This window comes from Dasypus novemcinctus, chromosome 20, assembly GCF_030445035.2.
Source record: "Dasypus novemcinctus isolate mDasNov1 chromosome 20, mDasNov1.1.hap2, whole genome shotgun sequence".
NCBI classification, from domain to species: domain Eukaryota; kingdom Metazoa; phylum Chordata; class Mammalia; order Cingulata; family Dasypodidae; genus Dasypus; species Dasypus novemcinctus.
In genome coordinates this window covers 37,147,230-37,169,103 of record NC_080692.1, presented here as the reverse complement: position 1 = coordinate 37,169,103, position 21,874 = coordinate 37,147,230, and the positions used below count along the sequence as shown (strand labels likewise).

Below are 21,874 nucleotides of genomic sequence, written 5' to 3'. Positions count from 1 at the left end.
CACTACTGAAATAGCCTACAAGGCTGTCAGCAGTTTCACTGTTAGATAGTTATTTTTACGGGGGCTGCTCGCTGACAAATAATTTACTGTATATGGAACGCAGGAAAGAAACCAAGTCATTCATCTCCAAACTATATTACACTGGAAAAGCCCAAGAGTGGCCATTCAGCTTGTCACCCAGACCTCACATATTACAACTATTACAGTCTACGAGTGGTAGATTATGTGCAATATGTTCTGAAGATAAGACAACCAGGCAGCATTTGATTTCAATTTATTTGAGCATTTGTTTCAGTTTTCCTCTTGATGAACACTGGTTTCTCACCTAAAAGACGTGTTGACAATTCATAAATCTTGTGTCTTTCAAAATGAGGATGATTGACGTCCCTCAGGTGAATAGCATGTTCCAACTGCCAGGTCTTATTATTCTTGCCACACTTGAAAAAGAGTGAAATGCACTACAGAAGGTCATTTTTGCTCTTACATGAGACTATTTTCCCATTGCTTCTTTTTTTTTTTTTTTCTTCCTAAATGATTTCTATTTAAGGGATCTATTTTTTCCTTTTACTTAACTCGGATGGTTTTAAAGAAAATCAAATAAAAACATTGTGTTACAGGATATAGGTTTTATGATACAAAATTATCTGACTTAGAGGGATAAAAAACATTTATAATAAAAGGGAACAAATATTTGTCATTGGACAAGCTACAGGATAAACAATTCAAAATTAGGAAGGCAGATTGCCATATTTTAGATGTTATACCCTCTTTCACTCATCTACTAGGAATACTGCTTGAGGTTCTTAACATTTATTTTAATGTCCCTAAAACATTAAAAAAGCAAAAGACTTGAAATAACCTTAGGTTATGCAATTTTATACCATATTTTTTCATACATGATTCATTGATTAATGAACTTTTAAAATATATTTTTCTGAGCATTCCAAATTGGTATCATCTACTGATCTAGCTTTTATTCACAACTACATTTCTTGAGTAATTATAGTTTAACGCATGAACATCCTGTATGGGAGGATTCACTTTAGCACAGAAAAAAGCATGTGCAGAACTTGACTATAATTTATAGCTAAAGCAAGACATGCTGTTTGCTAAGTGGCACTGTTCTCTGCTGGCCCTTCCTGTCCTTTCTCTCTTCCTTTCAAAAGATTAAACTCAACATTTACTGAGTTTCTACTATGCATTATAGGGATTGCTACACATTTACAATGTGGGTAAAATATATATCTATGGACAATTTGGTAATGGTGATTTCAGGTGTGGTGTATAAAGATATTAATCCTGTGATTTGAATGTCTGCTTTTACTGTCATCAATAGGTATAATAATATTGCACCAGCAGTTAAGCTTCAGATCAACCACACCAAATCAAAGTTCATACTGAAAACTACAAAGCTAAGAATATTTCCAAATCTCCCTGTGAGAGAAGGGATGAGGAGGACTGCAGGCTGAAGAGGAGCAGAGGATGCCTCTGGTAGATCAGTGATATTACCTGTCTTTGCAGAGGATCTAAAAGAAAAAAATTGAGAGAAGCATGGCCCAGGAGGTACAAAATATTTTGGGAGAAATGCCAGTGCCTGAAGGAAGACTGAAATATTCTCCTAAAGGGACAGAACTTGGAAGGCGTGCATTTCTGGATAAGCCTGTGAGTATATGAAAGAGGAGCAATTTGGGAGGGGCAGTTAAATCTAGAGATTCTGTCAAGGAATTAATTCTTCCACCTTTATAAGATTTATCCCAAGAGTCATTTAAGGAATCCACCCCAGAGCTTCCCTCTGTGTAAAGATTTCATAATAGATCAGGGCCCTTAAAAAATGTACAATTAAAATCCAACTCCATTTGACAAGTAGAGGAAGAAATGTCAATTAATTAAATGCCAGGTGAACTTTTGATTTTTATAGTTTGCATCCTTTTGCCCTAAATAAACAAATTTCTTTTTTAATACCTAAAAAAAAAATCTAGAGTCTGACTGTTTTGTTTTCTACTTTATAGTGTGGAGAAAGTATAACGGTTATCATGTAACATATAAAAGAGGATGATTTGAGTGCCATCCAATCAGATATCAATATATGTCATGCTTAAGCCCATTCTTTTGTTAACTCGCTATCTCATTCTCTATGACCTTTTCTAACTTTCCTACTCACCTCAAGCCTCTAGCCTCCTGGTTCTGTAGACCCCTCCATGCTTTGGCTTCCTCTTCCACCTAACAGAGGAAATGAAAGCCATCAGGTAACACCTTTGCTTTCCCTGACAGTAAACACAATCCCGTCCCCATTTTCTCACATTCCCTTTCCTCTGCCTTGTTGAAAACTGGGTGCTCTCTCAAGAATCATTATTTTAACCTCTCTTTTTAAGTGGACTGCAACCATTGGCTTTTGTTTTTACAGTGTTCATATCTTTGTGAAGGAAGGAAGGAAGAAAAGGAAGGAAGGGAGGGAGGGAGGGAGGAAACATTTACTGAAATTTCATGCTCTTAGTTGCTGCCATTTCCTTCTCCCCACTCTCCCCTCCCCACACACCCCTTCACAGCAATCTTTTCCAAAATGTTGCTTATATACTTTGTCTCCATTTTTTTTTCAGCATCTACTTATTCTTCAAGACAGTCTCACCTGGCTTCTGTCCCAGTCATCTCACCAGCCCTGCTCTCACTGAGGTCAGGAGAACCTCTGGGGAAACATCTGTCATGTTGGCTACTCCTCCTACCAGAAATGCTCTCTCCTCTGACTTTCTGTATCCTCGCACTTCCTTGGTTTTTCTTTATCTCTGGCTGTTCCTTTGGGCTCTCTTTTGCTTGGTCATTTCTCTTTTTATGGCCATGTAATGCTGCGATTTTCAGTGTTTAACCCTAGATGCTCTTCTATTCTCCTCTGTATTCTCTCCCTGTCCAAATTAATCCATGGCTAAGTCTTCAGTCCCCACATGTGCAGGTGATCCACAGAGCATCAGTCACCTGAACAGAACTCTCCTCTGTATTCAGATCCATGTATCTAACTGCCTGTTTGAATCTCCTTTCACATGTTTGTAAGCTCCCATAATAATCCTTTCGGAAATTTTCTTTCTCTGTCAATGATACCAACATCAAACCAATCTGCGCAAGTCAGAAAGCGAAGTGTCACGCTTGGTGCCTCCCACTTTCTCCTACTGGCGCCGCTTCCGATTTGATGCAATTTGACCTGTTAATTTTACCTCTGAAATATTTCATATATAATTTTATTTCTCTCTCTCTCCCCACCACCTTGATCCGAGTTCAAATGACCATTTTCTCTTCCCTGAACTATTGTCATTCCTCTTACATCCTCTATAGCTCCTCTCTGTGTCATACTGGAATACAACAGTAAACTATCTCCCACGGCAGCCAGTTGGCTCCAGTTTTAAAACCCAGAAGTGAACGTTATGCTGCTCCTACATAACATGACTTCTAAATACTGTGGGATGGTGATACAGTTCCTGCCCAGGGGCCATAAGGATCTGCTCAGTCTATCCCTTAACTGCATCTCAAGTCTCTTTTCACACGTTCACCTCCTTCGCTCTCTGAACTTCTAAAACTCAAGCATGCCATGCTCCTGTCACGCCTCATCTCTCTGCCTGGAATGTTTCCCCTCCCCCTTAATCTGATCTCTGCCCAAACTTCACGTCCTTACATGTATTCCATAGTTTAAGATATCAAAGTCCATCTAGTATTAATATTTTCATTATTGATATTTTACTTTTATTGTGTCACCATTTGATTAATGAATATCTCTTTCTTTAGAATGTAAACTAAATGGTGGCACAGATTATCTTATGTATTTTGCTCCCCATTTTCTCCCAAGTACCTAGGTTAGTTTAGGGAATAGACTAGGTGGTCAGAAAATATTAGTTGAGTGAATAAAGTAATAATTTAACTATCAAATAGTGAAATATGAACTACTTATGTTAATATATTGGTTTGATTGTTCAAGATGGTTAATCAAACTCTCCAAGTTCACTTCTACTTTTTAGTAAACAACAAAATAAGGGACAGCAAATAACAATATCTTGGGGAATTTTCTTGGGGAACCTTGTACAGCACCTAAGTCTGGTATGAGATAAGGGAGGCAAACACCAGCGTATGAACAGTTTTTATTAGGACAGTAATTTTGCTCAAAAACCAGAGAGTGCTTCAACTTGTGAATGGGTAAACAAACATAGTACATATATCCAGTTTAATGTTACTCAGGATAAAAAGAAATTAACTACTGATACTTAAAGAAAAACCAATGAATCTCAAATGCATTACACCAAGTGAAAAGAAATCAGACTCAAAAAGTCACAAACTTTTTGATTCCACTTGTATTATCATTCTGGAAATGGAAAAACTACAGGGAAAGAAAACAGATGGGTGGTTCCCAAGGGCTGGAGGTGAAGGGGTTGACTACAAAAGGAACAAGAGAAATTCTTTAAACCTTGATTTTGTGGGTGGTCACAAAACTGTAGGCATTTGTAAAAGCTCATGCAACTTTACATTTAAAGGTTTGAATTTTACTATAGTTTTTCTGTAGGAAAAGAAAAAAATTCAGGCAAGTATCCAGTGTGGTCAAAACATTTAGTCCTATAAAAATGTAGTTTTTTTAAAAGACAGCAATATTTTATGCTTGCATACATTACACACACACACATATATATATACATATATGAGTATCAACATTTTAAAGAGCATTCCAAAATATTTAACAATCATAGTTTCACAGGGCAAGTTCTATTTGTTGATTCTATGATTAGCTCTCTGAAATTATTTTATGATACTGATCTCAGAAGTAAGCTTATGTAATTTCTTAACACTCTTTTATTTCATTTTAGCTGAGGGATTCACATGGATCATTCAATAAGTCACTTGTCAAGCATATATTTTTCAACTCCTTCCAAGTTGAGCACAACTGAGACAAGATACAGCTGGTGACTTCTGGGAGCTTATGCTCTAGTAGGAAAGATTTTGCACTAACATTACTACAAACAAAATAGAATACAGTGAGTAGAAGCAATGATGCAGCAACAAAAAGGTATATGAATTCTGGAGATGGGAAAACCCAGGATATGCCCTAAAATAAGAAGAGGACAGTTAGAGGGATAGGTTGTGTGTATGACAAATATGAGCTGAAGATAGTCCTTTGCTCAGCAATGTACATGTTTGTCTCTTCTTCCTCTAGCACACATTTCTGAGTTTTTCTGGCATTTGGGTGTTATAAAGCTGAGTTCTGGTCAATGTAAGTTGGAGTGGTATGCACTTCTAGAATTCACCCATAAAAACCTTAATGCTCCCTCTCTTTTTCTCATCCTGAATGGAGAAGACTCCAAAGAGCTGGAGGAGGGAAGAGTCATCAGATGGAAGGAAGGTGGATCCCTGAGCATCTGTAAGAAAACAGAGACACCTGCCAAGACACCTTGGACCATGGTCTGAAAGTTGAAAAGGTATATTTCAACCAGGAGATCATCAAAGGCCAGTGTAAGGAAATTTGAGGAATTGAAAGGTTTTAAACTGAGGCATGACATGATCAGATCTGGAGGCTTTGGGAGAACAGATCTGACTGAGTACATTTTTCTGTAAGATGGATAGGACAAGCAAACAAAAAAAAATCAAGTGATTCTAAGGTTGCAGTAAAAATATATTTGAATGGAGGTTTATGAAGTCTAAAATGGAAAAGAAGCAAGTGAAGATAGACAAGAAGAATGATATTATAAAGTAAGAATGTGCACCAGCCTGTCTAAAAAGCCTGCTGTTCAGCCAAGAATAATGCCAAAGACAAAACTTTGACAACGTTTTGGTGCCAAGGGAAACTCTCTTGGGTTCGCCTCAGACCACTGGAGTCCACTGTTCTTCTGAGGTTTCACGTTGCCTTTCACCTAATTGTCTCTCTCTCTGCTCCTTCTCCCTGGCTTGCCGCCTCACCCCTGCACACTTGGTTCACGGCCCCCTGAGCTCCATGCCCTGCAGCCGCAGTCCAGGCCCACCAGAGCCTGGCTCAGCACTTGTGTCTCCTCTATCACCTAAGAGCTGCTTAGATAGGAGGGACACCGCCATGCAGATAAAGAGCAGATTGGTCAGGAGTTAAGGTTAAGACACATGGAAATTTTGTGCTGGCGATGATTGCAACTGAAGATAGTTGAAGATGAAGAGGTCTGATTTTGAATGAAAACTTGGTTTAGGTATCATTTCCATGCATTTTTAAAAATATGGGAAACAAAGCCAATTTAAACCTACAGGAAATTTGTAAAAGTAGTACAGTGAGTGAACATCCAAATGGACATATCACATTTGCTGTATCTATCTATCTATCTATCTATCTATCTATCTATCTATCTATCTATCATCTATCTCTTATCTATCTTAATGTAAATTATTTTTTCTGAACTCTACTGGACTAAGTTGCAAATATTATGACACTCCAAATCTCTAACTACTTTATGATCTTCAATATCATTATTATACTAAAATTAAAAATAATCCCACAGTGTCACTTAATACCTAGTATTAATTAAAATTGCCCTAATTGCCCACAAAATACCTTTATGGTATTTATTCCCAATTCAGGAGCTAATCAAGATTCACTCATTGTGACTGCTATGTCTTTTTTTTTCTCCTTTAAAATAATAGTTTCCTATCTCTTTGCACCCATGTAGTAGTTTGATATTATTGATGAATTTCAAAAAGAAATATTAGATTATGTTTGTAAACTGATCTTTTACTCTGGGCATATTAGATTATATTGGATTCAGAGGTTTACTTCATTAAGTAATCACATAAACCTCCTGTGCCAGTAGGGCATGGCAAAGGACAGAGTTGGGGGCTTTTAATGTTGGAATTTAGATGTTGGAGTTTGATGCTGAAACTGAAGTCTCAAAGGAGAGACAGAGCCATTTGCCTGACAGTCTACAGCTGACCTTGTGGAGAGAAGCAAAGCCTAGAGAGCCACATAGTCTACAGCTGACCTTGTAGAGAAAACAGAGGAGCTGAGCCCAAATGAACCCAGGAAGCCTGAGTCCTCACAGATGTCGGCAGCCATCTTGTTCCAACACGTGAAAATAGACTTTGGTGAGGGAAGTAACTTATGCTTCATGGCCTGGTATCTGTAAGCTCCTACCCCAAATAAATACCCTTTATAAAAACCAACCAATTTCTGGTATTTTGTATCAGCACCTCGTTGGCTGACTAATACAACCCATAAAGTTGAATTTTTTTAAGAGTCTAGGCCAGCATCAAGTAGAATGTTCCACATTTTGGATTTACTTATTTTCTCATGGAGTGAGTCACTTCATGCCAATATCCCCTGCCTTCCCTGAAGATTAGAAGTTAAATCTGCCATTTCTTCTGTTTTCATTAGTTAGTATTCTTTTCTAAAGGAGGCAGTCTTTCATTTTTAGTAGCTTATGGTCACCTAGATCACTTTCATTTAAAATGTTACGAATTACAGTAATTATTCTTTTTGATGTTCCAATGGTCACAGTCTGGTCTATGGGAGCCCTTTATCTTTTCTTCAGGCTCATGTTGACACGGCCCCATTAATCTCTGGGTAGGCACTCTCTTTCTGCACAATATGAGCAATTAAAACATCTTTTTCTCAAAATATTGTATGATCTTGCTTACATGAAATACTTAGAAAAACCAAATTTCATAGAGCTAGATAGTAGATTACAGGTTACCAAGAGTTAGGGGAAAGAGAAAGGGGAATCATTGCATAAGGGATGCAGAGTTTCTGTTTGAGCTGGGAAAAAGTTTTTGGTACTGGGAGCACTATATTACAAATGTAATTAATACCACTGAATTGTGCACTTGAAAGTGGTAATGGGAAAACAAAATGGGAACTCGTGAGTAGTATATCCATTACTACAATCGAAAGCTAGAAACAAAATTCTGTCCTTTGAGACCAATGAAATTAACATAGGTCTCAAAAACCACATGTTCGCTTATTCAGCAAATACTCATGATGCCTTTACTACGTGCCAGGGCCCGTGCTGGGAATACAGAAGAGTGTGCAAGCAGGAGGAACAGAGCCTGGACGTGCCCCAAAGGAGCAATATGCCTGGCCTGCTCCAGGCTAGCGAGAAGGCTAGGGTACTGGAATGGAACGTACAGGGCGAGCCAGTGGTGGGAGATGAGGTCCAGAACAGTGGGGTGGGGGTGGGGATGGAAGGAGGAGGCTGTGTAGAAATCTGAAAGTCATTGTAGGACTTTAGCTTTTACCCTGAACTTTTATCCTAAGGACTTTGGCTTTTACTTTCTCTGTTTTTAGCCACTTTAGTGTTTTGAGCAGAGGAGTGACATTTTCTAGCTTAGATGTTCTGTCTGGCTTCTGTGTTGAGAACGTGCTCCTGGAAGCAAGGGTGTAAGACTATTGAGGAGGCTACTGGATAATCCAGGTAAGAAATAATGGGTAGTTGAGGTGGAGAGAAATCGTTAGATTCTGAACAGGCTTTTGAAGGCAGAGACAAGAAAATTTGCTCATGTATTTGATATGAATTAGATACTGAGAGGAAAAGAAAGGAATCCAGGATAACTTTCAGGATTTGGCCAGCAAAGAAAGGATGGACTTGGTATCACTTGAAAAAAAAAAAGGAGACTGAGGTGGTGCAGGTTATAGGGAATACTGGGAGTTCAGTTTTGGACATGTTAATTTTGAAATATTTATTAGACATCTAAATAGAGATGTTGATAGGAGTTAGACAAATCATTGTGCAAATCAGGGGTTACGTGTGTACTGAAATAATACATTTAAGCTTCTTCAAGGTATAAAATGACATTTGGATCCTTGAAATGGTGTGAGATCCCAAAGGGAGTCTGTAGATACAGAAGAGAAAACGACTCCAAGGACAGGTTTTGTCTGATTTTCATCTTGTGGCTTTGCAGAATGCAGCAGTGTACTCCCTAAATCAGCTGGAGGGAAACTCCTCTTTCTCCCCTTTCTTGGAATGAAGACAAGTTGTCTCACTATATGTAAGTTGTGCAGGGATTCTCTTTGGGAGATCTGATAATACAATTTGTTTATAGAATAAATCTAACTGGCCTTTGTGGAACAACTTAAATGTGTAGATAAAGATAGATACCAAAATAAAACTTTCTCCATGTATACATGCTTTATTAAATGTTTTGTCAACAGCAATTTTCATCTTATTTGGATTAGGACTTTTTAAATAATTGTTAAACCTTCATTAAATAAAATGACTCACTTGTTCATTTATTCTTTAATTGAATAGGTTTGTATTAAGTGTCTCTTATGTGTCAAACATTTTTGGGTAGGTCCTTTGGCTAGAAATGTTGTTGGCTTTATTATTTTTCTATTCCTTATGATTTAAAAAGCTTTCCTTTTGATTTCTTGGCAGTAAGCAAGCCTGAATACTGTTAATTTTAAGTTGAAAATAGATAGGGAAAAATCAAATATACATGTATCCACTTTGCTTTCTATAGCAGCAAAATTTGATGCTTGGAAACTTTGCTATAAGAAAATAATGAGGAAAGAAGCCCACTACATCTGAGGAAATTATAAAGCAAAATGAGTTGTTACTTTGAGTTTGAGAAAGCAATTAAATATTGGTGCCATTGGTCCTTCAGACATGACATTGAAGAGCTGAGAGATGTCCTGGGATTGTTGTCACTTTACTCTTGATGCTACTAATAGTGACAGGCCTGCACCATCCATATCATTTAGGATTGGGCTACTGATCCTAACTAAATACATCTTAATGTCAAGAGTACTTGATGTTTCCACTTGCTTAAACATGAATCCTCAGTGTTAATTTGTCATTTTCCAGATGATAACTGCTCGGTGAGGGAAACATTTTAAAAGAAACTCCAAGAGAGTTATATCCAGACAAATTCAAGACCATGTAAATGATGATCCACTGATAACATATGTTCCTTCTTAATCTTCCTTATGATGTTGGAACTTTAAAATGGTAGAAAAATTAAGTTGATGCTAAATCACTATGTCACATAGTATCAAAAATGAAATCAACTAAACAATCTGCACTGCCATTTCCTAAAAGCAAAATATCTAAAAGCAAAATAAAACCATTCAAACTTCTTCACAAAGCATGAAATTACCTCCTTTGCAGAATCAAGAAATGGAATTGGAGCATAAAAGTAAAGATCCATATTAAATGTGAAGAACATTTGTCGACTTACAGATGTGTAAAGAAAAGCTCAAGCAATACCAGGCCCTGGAAAACCCCAAATCTGCTAAGAAATAGTTAGAAGCCTTATGCTTCAGGACAATGGAATTTTGAAATTATTAAGAAATTTCTGTTCTAGAGAATAAAAATAGCCCAGAAACAAAAATTGAAATGTAATTCTTTGCACTGGGTGAGAGACATATTTAGGAATGTCAAGAGATCAATAATTAAATGTCAAGCTTTTGGGGAACTGCCCATGAAAATTGCATATACCTACTGAACTGTGAAAGATATTGGATGTCCTGAAATTTTGTGGTCTGAATTTTGGTGGTCCAAAAAGTTAGAAAATGAATGAGTTAGATATGGAATTTTAAAAGTTAGCCAAACAGAAAACAAAACAGAACTAAGGAAAGTGCAGAACCAAGACAATAACAAGCAAATAAGAAAGCAAATAAACTAAAACTTCCTAAAATACCTACGTATATCTACATATATATATACAGATCATACAATAACAGCATGGCTTAACAAGAAGCAAGCTGTGAATAAAACAGACAACTTTTTGTAAAATGGATTAAGATACAATGAGTAAAGACAAAAATGTTGAAAATAGAAGCCAAAACATGGCAGTTAATGCCAGGGTTCATTTTGTTGTTGTTGTTAGAGAACATATTAGCTTGCTGATGCTGCCGTGATGACAGGAACTCATTGGCTCATAGTTTGGAAGCTACAAGTCCAAAATCAAGGTATTGGCAGGCCCTGCCTTTTCCAAAGTCTGGAGCTTTCTAGTGATGGCTTGCAAGCTGTCAGTTTCTGTCGCTGTCAAATGGTGATTTGTCTTTTTCTGTCTCACTGTCCAAAATTCCTTTGACTATAAGGACTCCAACATACTGGATTAAGGTCACTTGCTTCAGTTTGGCCTCATTTTAATACAATCTTTGAAATTCCCATTTATAAATTAGTTCACACCCACAGGACTGGGGGGTTAGGATTTGAACATGTCTTTGTCGGGACATGATTAAATCTTCCACAGTTGCTGTAATAAGGAGTTTGTCCATTTGAAAGCTTAAATGCAACATTCAATTTTTGCCTTTTGATTTTATAGTATGTGTAGCAGTTTGATATTATTGATGAATTCCAAAAAGAAATATTGGATTATGTTTGTAAACTGGTCTTTTCCTCTGGGCACAGTAGATTATATTGGATTTAGAGGTTTACTTGTGCCAGTAGGGCATTGAGTCCCCTCCCCTTGGTGGGTGGGGACTCACAGATAAAAGACATAACAAAAGACAGGGTAGGAGGGTTTTTAATGTTGGAGTTTTGATGTTGGAGTTTGATGCTGAAGTCTTACGCTGGAGCCCTGGGAAGTAAGCACACAGAGGAAAGAGAAATAAGCCCCAGGAAGAGAGGAACCCTGAGATCTTAAGGGGCTCTATGATTTTTGACATTCATGTTACCACCACTTAAATCATATAAATATCTCCAACACCTCACTACTTTTCTTTGTAGTCAAATACCTATCTGCTTCCCAGGGACAATCACTGTTTTGATTTATGGCATCATATAAGTGAAATCTATATGGACTTGATATAAATGGAATTATACATTGTATAATTTTTTGTATCTGACCTTTTATTTCACATTAGAAGCTTGAGTTTCAGCTGTTTGTTGCATATATCAGTAGTTCATTCTTTTGTAGTGCTGAGCAGTACATTCCATTTTATGAATGTATCTAGCTAGGTTTACTCATTCTACTGTCAATGGATATCTGGGTTATTTTCACTTTTGTTTGTTTATGAATAAAGGTGGTTTGAATATTTCTGTACAAATCTTTTGGCTCCATATGTGTTCATTCTTCTGGGATCATCTCTGCTCTCATCTTCATTTTTATTATTGTGAGTGGAGGTCTTTTGGAACTTGAAGAGCTCATTCTAAACTTTTATGGAGAAACATAAGACCAAGAATAGGCAAAATATTTTAAAAGAGGAAAAAAGGAGGACTAGGGAGATGAAGGAGGAGGAGGAGGAGGAGGAGGAAAAGAAGAAGAAGAAAATTCCTTACCAGGTATCACAAAACATTACCAGGCAATGAGAGTTATAAAAATATGCTATTGATATGGATAGACAAATAGACCATAGACAAACAGACCATAGAACAGAATAGAAAGCCAAGAATAAGGCTCTTATTAAAAAAGGACATTTGGAAGATACAAATCACCACTATCACCAGAAATTCTGCATCCATGAAAAGAGTAATAAGGGGAGCGGATGTGGTTGAAGCAATTGAGCACCAGTCTCCCACATGGGAGGTCTCGGGTATGGTTCCCAGTGCCTTCAAAAGAAGAAACAAACAGACAACGAGCAAAAAAAAACCCACAACAATGAGCAGACAGCAAGTGCTAACAATGAGCACTAACAATGAGGAAAATCAACAAGCAAAAATAAATGAGGGAGCAATTTCAGGGAGCGAGAAGAGTAATAAGACTGATGGGAAGGGGAGGGCTGGGGTATATGGGAATCCCCTGTATTTTTGATGCAACCTTTTTGCAATCTAAAGGTTTTTTTTAAATAAAGGAAAACTTTTTTTCACTAAAAAAAGAGTAATAAAGAATACTAGAATGAGCTTTACAAGTTCCTTCACACACACACACGCATACACACATACTCACACACAGAAATGTTGAAATTTGCATTTTCTACTGTGAGTTGGACAGCTTTTCAATACTTAAAGATTTTTCTGGTGAAAGAGGTTGTGAGATTTTAAAATGTTGAATTTTTGATGTTGTACAATGAAATATTCAATATTTGAACATGCAGTTCTGCATGACTCAGTGAACCAATATATTCCAAATGGCCATCGCCCAATGTTACAAAATCACGCATGGGTAAAATGTTAAAAATGCAAAATGAACCAATTATATTAATGTTATTTAGTATTAAAGTTCGTGGATATGGTTTTAGGCTTCTGTGGTAACTAACAGTTAAAAAACAGTTTGGGATAGTAGCAAAAGAGAATTTTATAGTTATTTGAAAATGATATTAAATGCTCTCTTTACTAAGGACATATCTGTGAGGCTGACTTTTCTTAATATATTGCAAATAAAAAAATCATATTTTAATAGATCAAATACAGAAACAGAGATGATAATTGAGGTGATTTCTATTAAGTCAAATGTTTAAAAAATAAGCAAAAGTGTAAAGCAACACTACCACACTTCTCATTAATTTTTTTGTCTTTGATAAATAAAGTTATTTTCCCCTAAAGATGTTATTTGCTTTAACATATAATGGGTCTATCAACAAATAAATATTTTTAAAGTTCTCACTTTTAATTTCTAATTTGGCAAATACGATAGATATAATCCACATAAACAAAAACTCTTTTATGTCTTCAATAATTTTAAGGGTAATAAGGGGTCCTAAGACTAAGAAGTCTGAGAATCACTACCCTAGAAAAACATTGGTTCATATATACTCCATTAGCTGTGTTCAAAAATATTCATCACAGTAATCTATGGACTGCAGTTAATAGTATAACTATAATATTGATTTATCGGTTGTAATGAGGATCACTCTAAGGCAAAGGGTTAATAGGAAATACTGTGTGTTGCGAGTATATGGTAACTATTTTTTGCGTGATTTTTCTGTAAATCTACAACTTCTCTAATAATTAATTAATTGACTAATTAATTAATTAAAAATGTTCATCACAGCCCATTGCTAACAGCTAAAAGCCAAGAGCATCACTGATAAATACATTATGCTATAATAACATATATCATGCAAAAATTCTGCTGTGCTACAGTGAAAATGAATGAATTATAGCATCAATGTCAATGAATTTCAGGAATAAAATTTTGAATAAAAAATGCATGTTGCAGGAAAGTACATCACTATGATCTTATGTATAGTTAAATATAAGGAAAACTAAATAAATATTTTTTAAGAATAGAAATCTATTTGATAAAACAATAAGCAAAATCATGGAAATGATAAACCTGAAATTTGGTAATGTATTTCTTTGAGGTAGGAAGTATGATCTGGATTGAAGAGGGCCACACAGGGGTTTCAAAAGTCATATTATTTTGTTTTTAAAACTGATATTCTATGCATAAGGATTTTTGCTTCATTATTATGTATACCTTACCCACATTTACAAATTATATAAAAAAGTAAAATTTATGAAAAACATTTAAAGGCAAATTGCAATCTGAAAGAACATATTTGCAACATATATAATAAAGTATCAGATTATAAGATTATATAAAGAGATTTTCCAATTAAATAGGAAAAAGAGAAAACCAAATTAGAAAAAAAATGAATTGATATAAACAGTATAGCAGTTTGATATTGTTTATGAATTCCAATAAGTAGATATTGGATTATATTTGTAAACTGGTCTGTTCCTCTGGGTATATTAGATTATATTAGATTCAGAGATTTCACTTTTACTTGAGTAAATTAAGATTGAGTTTTGATGTTGGAGCCCCAGGAACTAAACACACAGGAGAAGAATACAGACGAATAGAGATGGCTCCATAGACACGGCAGAGGTCCTGGGAAGAGAGAGAGCCTGATAGTCTACAAATGACCTTGTGGAAAGAGCAGAGCAGCTGAGCCTGGAAAGAAATGAGGCCCAGGACAGAGAGGAAACTTATTCCAGCCTACGGGTGATATAGGAAGCTCGGACCATGAAGTCTTAAGAGGAGGAGGAAACCATGCTGTGTAGCAATGCTCCAAAATGTATTCATCATTTGCAATGAATGTACCACACTAATGAAAGAAGTTGTTGGTGTGAGAAAAGTGGGGGGTGGGGGAGTGGGGCATATGGGAGCCTCCTGTATTTTTTAATGTAACATTGTATGTGATCTATGTATCTTTTAAAAATAAAATATATATATATATATATTAAAAAAAAAAAGAGGAAGAGGAAAGCAGAACCCTACCATACATTGCCCACCATCTTGCTCCAACATGTGGCAACAGACTTTGGTGAGGGAAGTAATTTATACTTTATGGCCTTGTGAATGTAAGCTTCTACCCCAAATAAATATACCCTGTATAAAACCCAGTAGATTTCTGGTACTTTGCATCAGCACCCCTTTGGCTGACTAATACAGAATTTTGTACCACAAGTGGGGTCGTGCTTATGCAATTACCAAAATGCTGGAAGAGTGTTATAAATGGTTAAGGAGTATTTTTTGGAGGAATAGTGAGATAATTGACAAAAAAGGCCTAGATTGCTTTGAAGAGACTGTTGGTAGCAATATAGAGCCTAAAGTTATTTTTGATAAGGCCTTAGAAGGAAATAATTGTGAGATGTTTGATAGAAAAGGCTAGATTTCTTTGAAGAGACTGTTGGTAGAAATATGGATGCTAAAGAGACTTTTTGAGACCTTAGAAGTAAATGATGATACTATTATTGGAAACCAGAGGAAAGGCAATTGGTGTTTTAAAGTTGCAGAGAACTTAGCAAGATTAACTCCTATGTTTTATGGAAGGCTGAATTTGAAAATGGCAAGCCTGGGCATTTTGCTGAAGAGCTTTCCAAAGTAAACTCGGAGAATGTGGCTAGGTTTCTCCTTACAGCTTATAGTAAAATGCTACATGAAAGAGATAAGCTGAGAACTGAACTGTTGGGTACAACAAAACCAGAAACTAATTGTGGAAATTCCAAGCCTCTGGAAATCAAGCACCCAGATGATAATACCCCATTTAAGAACTTAACTAAAATTGGATGCAGTTATCCAGAAAAGATTTGTGGAAGGTCTTATTGTCTGATGGCTTGGACCCCTGCTTCTTGCATGCTAAACCAATGAGCTTTTTGAGAGAACTGTATGAACAAAACCAGTCATCCTGGACTAAAAGGGACATCAAAGGGATAGATGGAAGGGGAAATGGCTTTAAGAGGATGACCATGGAAGCTGAGGTCAGGAATTAAGACGCCTCCTTGGGCCAAGATAGGGGCCCCACTCACGTGCATGGAGAGGGTGAGTTTGCCTTGGCATTTGAAGAGGGTGGATATTCCAGCCAGATGTTCAGGGAGAGTTTTGCTGCCCCAGGATACAGGGAGGGTGGAGCACATTCCCCAAGAGTTAGGAGGGTAAAGTTGACACCCCATAGGTCTAAGGGGTGTGTGTGTGTGTGTGCCTGCCCCCATGGATTAGGGAAGGCAAGGTCACCAACTCAGTGCTCTGAGAGGGTTGGGCCAGAAATTAGGGAGAATGTTACCTCCTCCTCACCGTACTAAGTGTGTTGAGACTCTACCCCAAAGACTGGGTAAAGTGTGGCCATCACCCCAATGTTCCTGGAGGGTGAAGTCTGGAGATTGGTTACCACCCAGATGCTAGATGAGGATGGAACCAAGAAAATTGCCATTGGGCAAGCCTGTGGAAAGGTAGGTCACCACGAGGCCCCAGGGAGAAGAAACTATCATCTTAAGAATGACTCTCAGACTTTGAAATCTAATGAAGTATGTCCTGCAGGTTTTCAGAACTGTAGAGGACCAGCGACTGATGTTTCCCTCCAAAATTCTCCTTATGGTAATGCGAATGTTTATCCTTTGTCTGTCTCTTTGTATATTGGAAGCAGATAAATTGTTTTGTAAGATTCACAAGACTACACCCAGAATTTACTAAATTATAAAGACCTCCAAGTTACCGTAAGGGGAAAAAGGAAGAAGCAATTCGTAGGTATGAGTGCTGTGGTCCCACACATGCATAAAATATGCATATGCATAAGTGGATAAGGAAAACTACTAAGGGTGGTAATTTCTGAAAAGAGCAGTAAAATCTACTGAATGGAGACATAAAGGAAGTTTTTTTACATTTTACTTTACATATTTATAATCATGAAAATTTTCATTCAGAATATGTTTGATGAGTCCACTGGCTGTAGAGTATATTTTTAAAAATCACACAAATTAGTAATATGTAGGAAGGCCACTGAATAAAAAACTTTTTAAAGCATTACAGAATACATTTTGAATAGATGGATGAATCACTTGGAGAAATATTGGGGTTATAATTGGGAACACAATGCATTTGAAGTAGATATAAAAAGATAAGTCATATAATATTTTATCCAAAAAAGCATCTGCAATTTTAGCTCCACATTACCAAGAACAATGCCATTGTCTTGGCTAGCCAATTTCACTTCAGGAGCTCTGACAAAATGCAAGTATATGAATGACTCTGAATTTTAGATTTGCAAATAAGCTCTTTTCTATTATTGCAGCAATATTACAAAAGAGTGGCAATAGGTTAGAAAGTATATGTTATTCTGTATAATACTAATACAGTTAATTCTTTTCCTGTCCTTTGGAATAAATTTCTTCCCCTGCAGTGCTATTCATTATGTCTGTATCAGATGATTTTGCTGCTTTATACTCTGGAGTCTGAAGATCCTTCAATGAGTGAACTTCCCCTCAGGATGATGAATTTCATTAGAAACTAACAGCAATTAAAATACATCTGAGTGAAGTTAGTGACATCTGTATTGAAATAATGAAGTCAGAGAGATGTTTCCATTCGCTGGCCATGGTTAAGGAGAGATAAGGATGGCTGGGAAAACGCAAAAATATATATTGTGTATGTTTCCTTTTATACACACATCTATACATGATTTGATTCCAAAATATACAGAAATTTAAAACCCACTTATATTTCTAATTGAAGCAAGCCCACATTTTTATTCTGGGGAATTTTTTTTGTCATTAGTCTTTTCTGATATTCTGTACCTCAAAACCTGATAATTTATTACATCACAAAGGGAAAGAGTAGTCATTCATTTATTCCTACCCTAAAATACTATCAGAGGGAATTTAAAATACTCCTAAATCTCCACATTTTATGTGAAATGTTTCTAAATAATTTAGAAAAGAGTCCCGAAAATTGGTGCTGAACAAGTGAAACATAGACAAGGTTATATTTAAAAAAAAAAAAAAATGGACATTAAAAATTCTTCTGCATTGTTCTAGTCAGGATTTTGAAATGAATTCCATTTTATTTGCAAGTAATATAACCCCATATCTAATATAAAATTCTATGAGTTCAGTGAATTCTAGTGCTCTCGAAAGAAACCATGACCAAATTCCCAAGTCACCTTAACAAAAGAGCAAAATAGAATGGCCATACTAGTCCCTTTATGTTGTGACAACCCGGCAGAGAAAGAAATCACCCCGTCAATGGACGTTAAACAACTTCAGAACCCAGAGTTAGATGTGGGAACTTAAAGCTTACACAATTTAGGGAGCCTTCCTTAAGAAAAAGAATACAATACTGACAACACAAAATTAGACCTGAAAGTAAAACTCAGTAAATGGAAAAAGAAATTGACAAATTACAACATTAAAAAAGTTGGTATATACCATAAGCATTACAAAAATCCAGAAAAAAGAAATTTTTATCAATAAGCCTGCCATACGTTTGTTACACTTTCTTTCCCCTACAGTTTTGATGCACACTCTGGTTGCCTTTTTATTTGAAAACGGCATGGCAGTCTCATTTTTCACTGAAAAATAGAAATATAATTTTTTTTTTTAAATTTGCTTTTTTAAATTTATTTTTTATTATTAATATTTGGTGTGACAAAATATGCTCTTTCCTTGCAGACATATTCACTTTATGTGTGTGGTTTGGTTGGGCCCTGCAGACACAGACATTCTGATGCTAGTGTGCCTAATTCCCATCGAAAAGCGGAAAAATGTACGGTGTGTTTAAAATTTCTATGCTATATTTTAAGACTATTTCTGACAAGAGAGAAGAGCCATTTTGACTTGTTCCTGAAGATAAAATCTCCTCCTTACAATTTTGCGCGTCTGATGACTGGAAGGATTTTTACAAACTCCACGCCTGCTCATCCTCGAGCTGAGCACTGTGCTTCTGCTCGTTCTGGTCCTGCAGCTTTGAGTCCCGATGCTGGTCCCGTGAGGACAGTGGCCAGGAGTATCCCTGCAAGCCCTTCCCACAATGACAGTAACTTTCTATTCCACGGAGATGATGGCAAAGTACATCAATACGTTCTTAAGCCAAAACTAAATGCCTCCTCAGCTCAACCTTCCCTTCTCCAGATCTCAGATATGCCGAGGCTACCCCCAAGCCACCTAAGGGGCTGAGGAAGTCAGAGTGGAAAGAGAGTTACTGTAACCAAGTACTTTTAAAATAGGTGACTTTTGCTAATTTTATCAAAACGTGTGACCATCCCAGAGCGTTGGAAAACATCCTGAAGCTTAAGCTTCACTAGTTTCACAGTAAATCCTCTTCTATCAGAGACGCATATTCGTATAATCAACACAATCACTTCTGCTTCCCCTCCCCAAAGATGAGAACAGGCTGACATCCTGCTCCAAAGCTTGCCTCTACCTCCCTATGTACCCTTCGGCTCTTTGGGCTTTCTGAAAATGCTGGTGAGTGGGTAGCTCCAACAAGCAGGTGGCACCGTGGAGTGCAGGACTTCAGGAGGATCACAGCCATTGTTCAAACTCGGGATTTCACCTGCCACACTGCAGTGACGCCTCTCCTTCTACTTGGGCTTGTGTGTGGCCTATATTTGCTCTAATCGATTCTGTGAATACATGGCAAATTGTTATTTTATTACAAAAGAAGGCCAAGTGGCACTGAGCCTCAGTGAGAGCCTCTAATAATTCAAGTGAATAATATCAATCACACAACTTTAATGCTAAGAATGGTCTTAATTTTAGACATTTCTCCTTATCTTTTTGATGTTAAAATGTTTCTGTCTGATACTGTTCTGCAGTTATTTTTATGGCTACCAGATAATGAGCATGAAATAAAATAATTCCTAACCACTGCTGCTAGGAAGTTGGTACTGAGAATATGAGAAAAATGATATGGAACTATACAACTGAAGTGCGTCAGTCTTCAGCTTGATCCCCAATCAGAAAGTAACCTTTCCACCAAAGGGAATCAAGCACATTCTTTTCTGCTTCCCCTTGGCGTTATAGAAAACTCACATCCTGCAGAGAGTAGAAAAAATGCTGAAAAGGTTATAAAGAGAAGACACTATAAAAAACAGGACAGAGAACATTTGGATTAGAGGGAAAGAAACTCGCCTTGGAGCACAAAGCACTGACTCTGCGTCTCATGGTGGGAGAATTCCAATGTAATCAAGTTGCCACCAGGTAGCCAGCTCAAAGCTGGAGAATGATGCCACAGAGGAACCTCATGTGATTGACAGGTTGGGCATGCAGCAACGACAATAACCAGCGCAGCCTTGGTGAAGGTATGACCAGGCTGTTGGAACCATGTGTAGCCTCCATCCCTGATGGGTATAGTGCAAATAGCACCAAATATTCATCAGTGGTTAAAGACATACATCCAATAGAACAACACCCCAACATCTGGAGGAATTGTATCCCAGCTGGTGCCATAAATGAGTCTTCAACCGACTATGCCAAGGTTTTTCTAAGTGATGGGGCACATGAATTGCCAGTGAATTGTGGGTAGAACCCATTGCTGCAATTCCCATGCAACTAATTTATCTCCAGTTTGAAATGATGTTGGGTGGGATGTCAGCAGGGAATAAGACCATCTGTAAGTCCACAAATGGTTATTTGATAGATGCTCTGGAGGCAGGAAAGGCACAGACCCCACATTTTCTAAACTACAGCTGTGATTAGCATCACCTCATGATTAAGTTTGCAACAATCCATTGCCATTCTCCCAGAACCTCTGGCTTCTGTATCCACCAAACTGGCAAGTTAAATGGTATTATATTTATTCCCAGGAACTTTCAAGTCTTTGACAGTAGCACTAATCTTTGCAATACACCTATCGACATGGCAGTAATTTTGACTTACTGTTGTGGCAAGGTTGGGTGGGACTGCTGGTTCCGGAGACTTCCACTTGGCTTTTCACATCATGATAGCCCTCATTCCATGAACTAGGCGCCCTGCTTGGGGTTTCTGTCTGTTACTAATTACATTTCTTCCCTATCATTCTCCTTCTGTGGAAGTGACTATGGGATGGGTCTATAGTCTCGCTGGAGTGGTTGTGAGATGGATTTGGTCAATCTATCTCATCCTTCATAAACCCCTACTCCCACATTTGTACTGATGTGGAATTACTGTCTCCAGGTACTGGTGCCAGCTCAGAGTCAGTATATAATAATTCTTGGAAACCCTGGATATTTTCCTGTTCCCATTGCACAGCCACTCTAGGAAATGGTCATGGGTCTTTTTTTTTTGGGGGGGAGGGGCTGAGTCTAGATTCATGGAATATGCATGTGGACCTTCCTCAAAAAACTGGTTTCCACTTTAGTTGAGATATGATTAAGTTCTGTGAACTGACTGAGGAACAATAATAAGTTGATAAGAAGTTGTGAACCCCTTCTGCAGCAATTAAAATTAGGTTTTTGTCTAGTAGACCTAGAATTTTTTCCACCTATATATATGAAACAACAGCTTTGTAGCCTAACCAGTCATTGAGTTTCTCCCTAAAGAGTGATGAATTAGCTATTGATATAACTTCCTAAGGGTCAAAATATTCGGTTTATGCATTAGTCCCTGTAACTTTTTAAGGTAATTGTACCCCTCTTGACTAGTTAAGTTCATTCACTGCTACCACTCCAAGTCACATTTTAACTACTGAGATAATATAACCCCATTCTCTAGCCCCTTCCCCACACTATCATCTATATCTTATAGAAGACAGCTACCATGCACTTTTAAGGAAATCAGCGGCCCCTCACTAATGAATGGGTGAACGAAGTGTCCTC

The 21,874-nt window shown here is 37.2% G+C and overlaps 1 protein-coding gene across 2 annotated transcripts in view; it reads right to left on the bottom strand.

Moving 5' to 3' along the window:
- The window catches only part of PTPRO (protein tyrosine phosphatase receptor type O), a 329,014-nt gene that overhangs the window by 249,519 nt on the left and 57,621 nt on the right, over window positions 1-21,874 (bottom strand). The window contains exon 2 of one of the 2 annotated variants that reach the window (XM_071210182.1): window positions 2,162-2,220. The exons of the other annotated variant lie outside the window; for it this stretch is intronic. The gene's annotated coding sequence lies outside the window, so the exon portion shown is untranslated. The remainder of the gene's footprint in view (window positions 1-2,161; window positions 2,221-21,874) is intronic. 2 annotated transcript variants of the gene reach the window in all.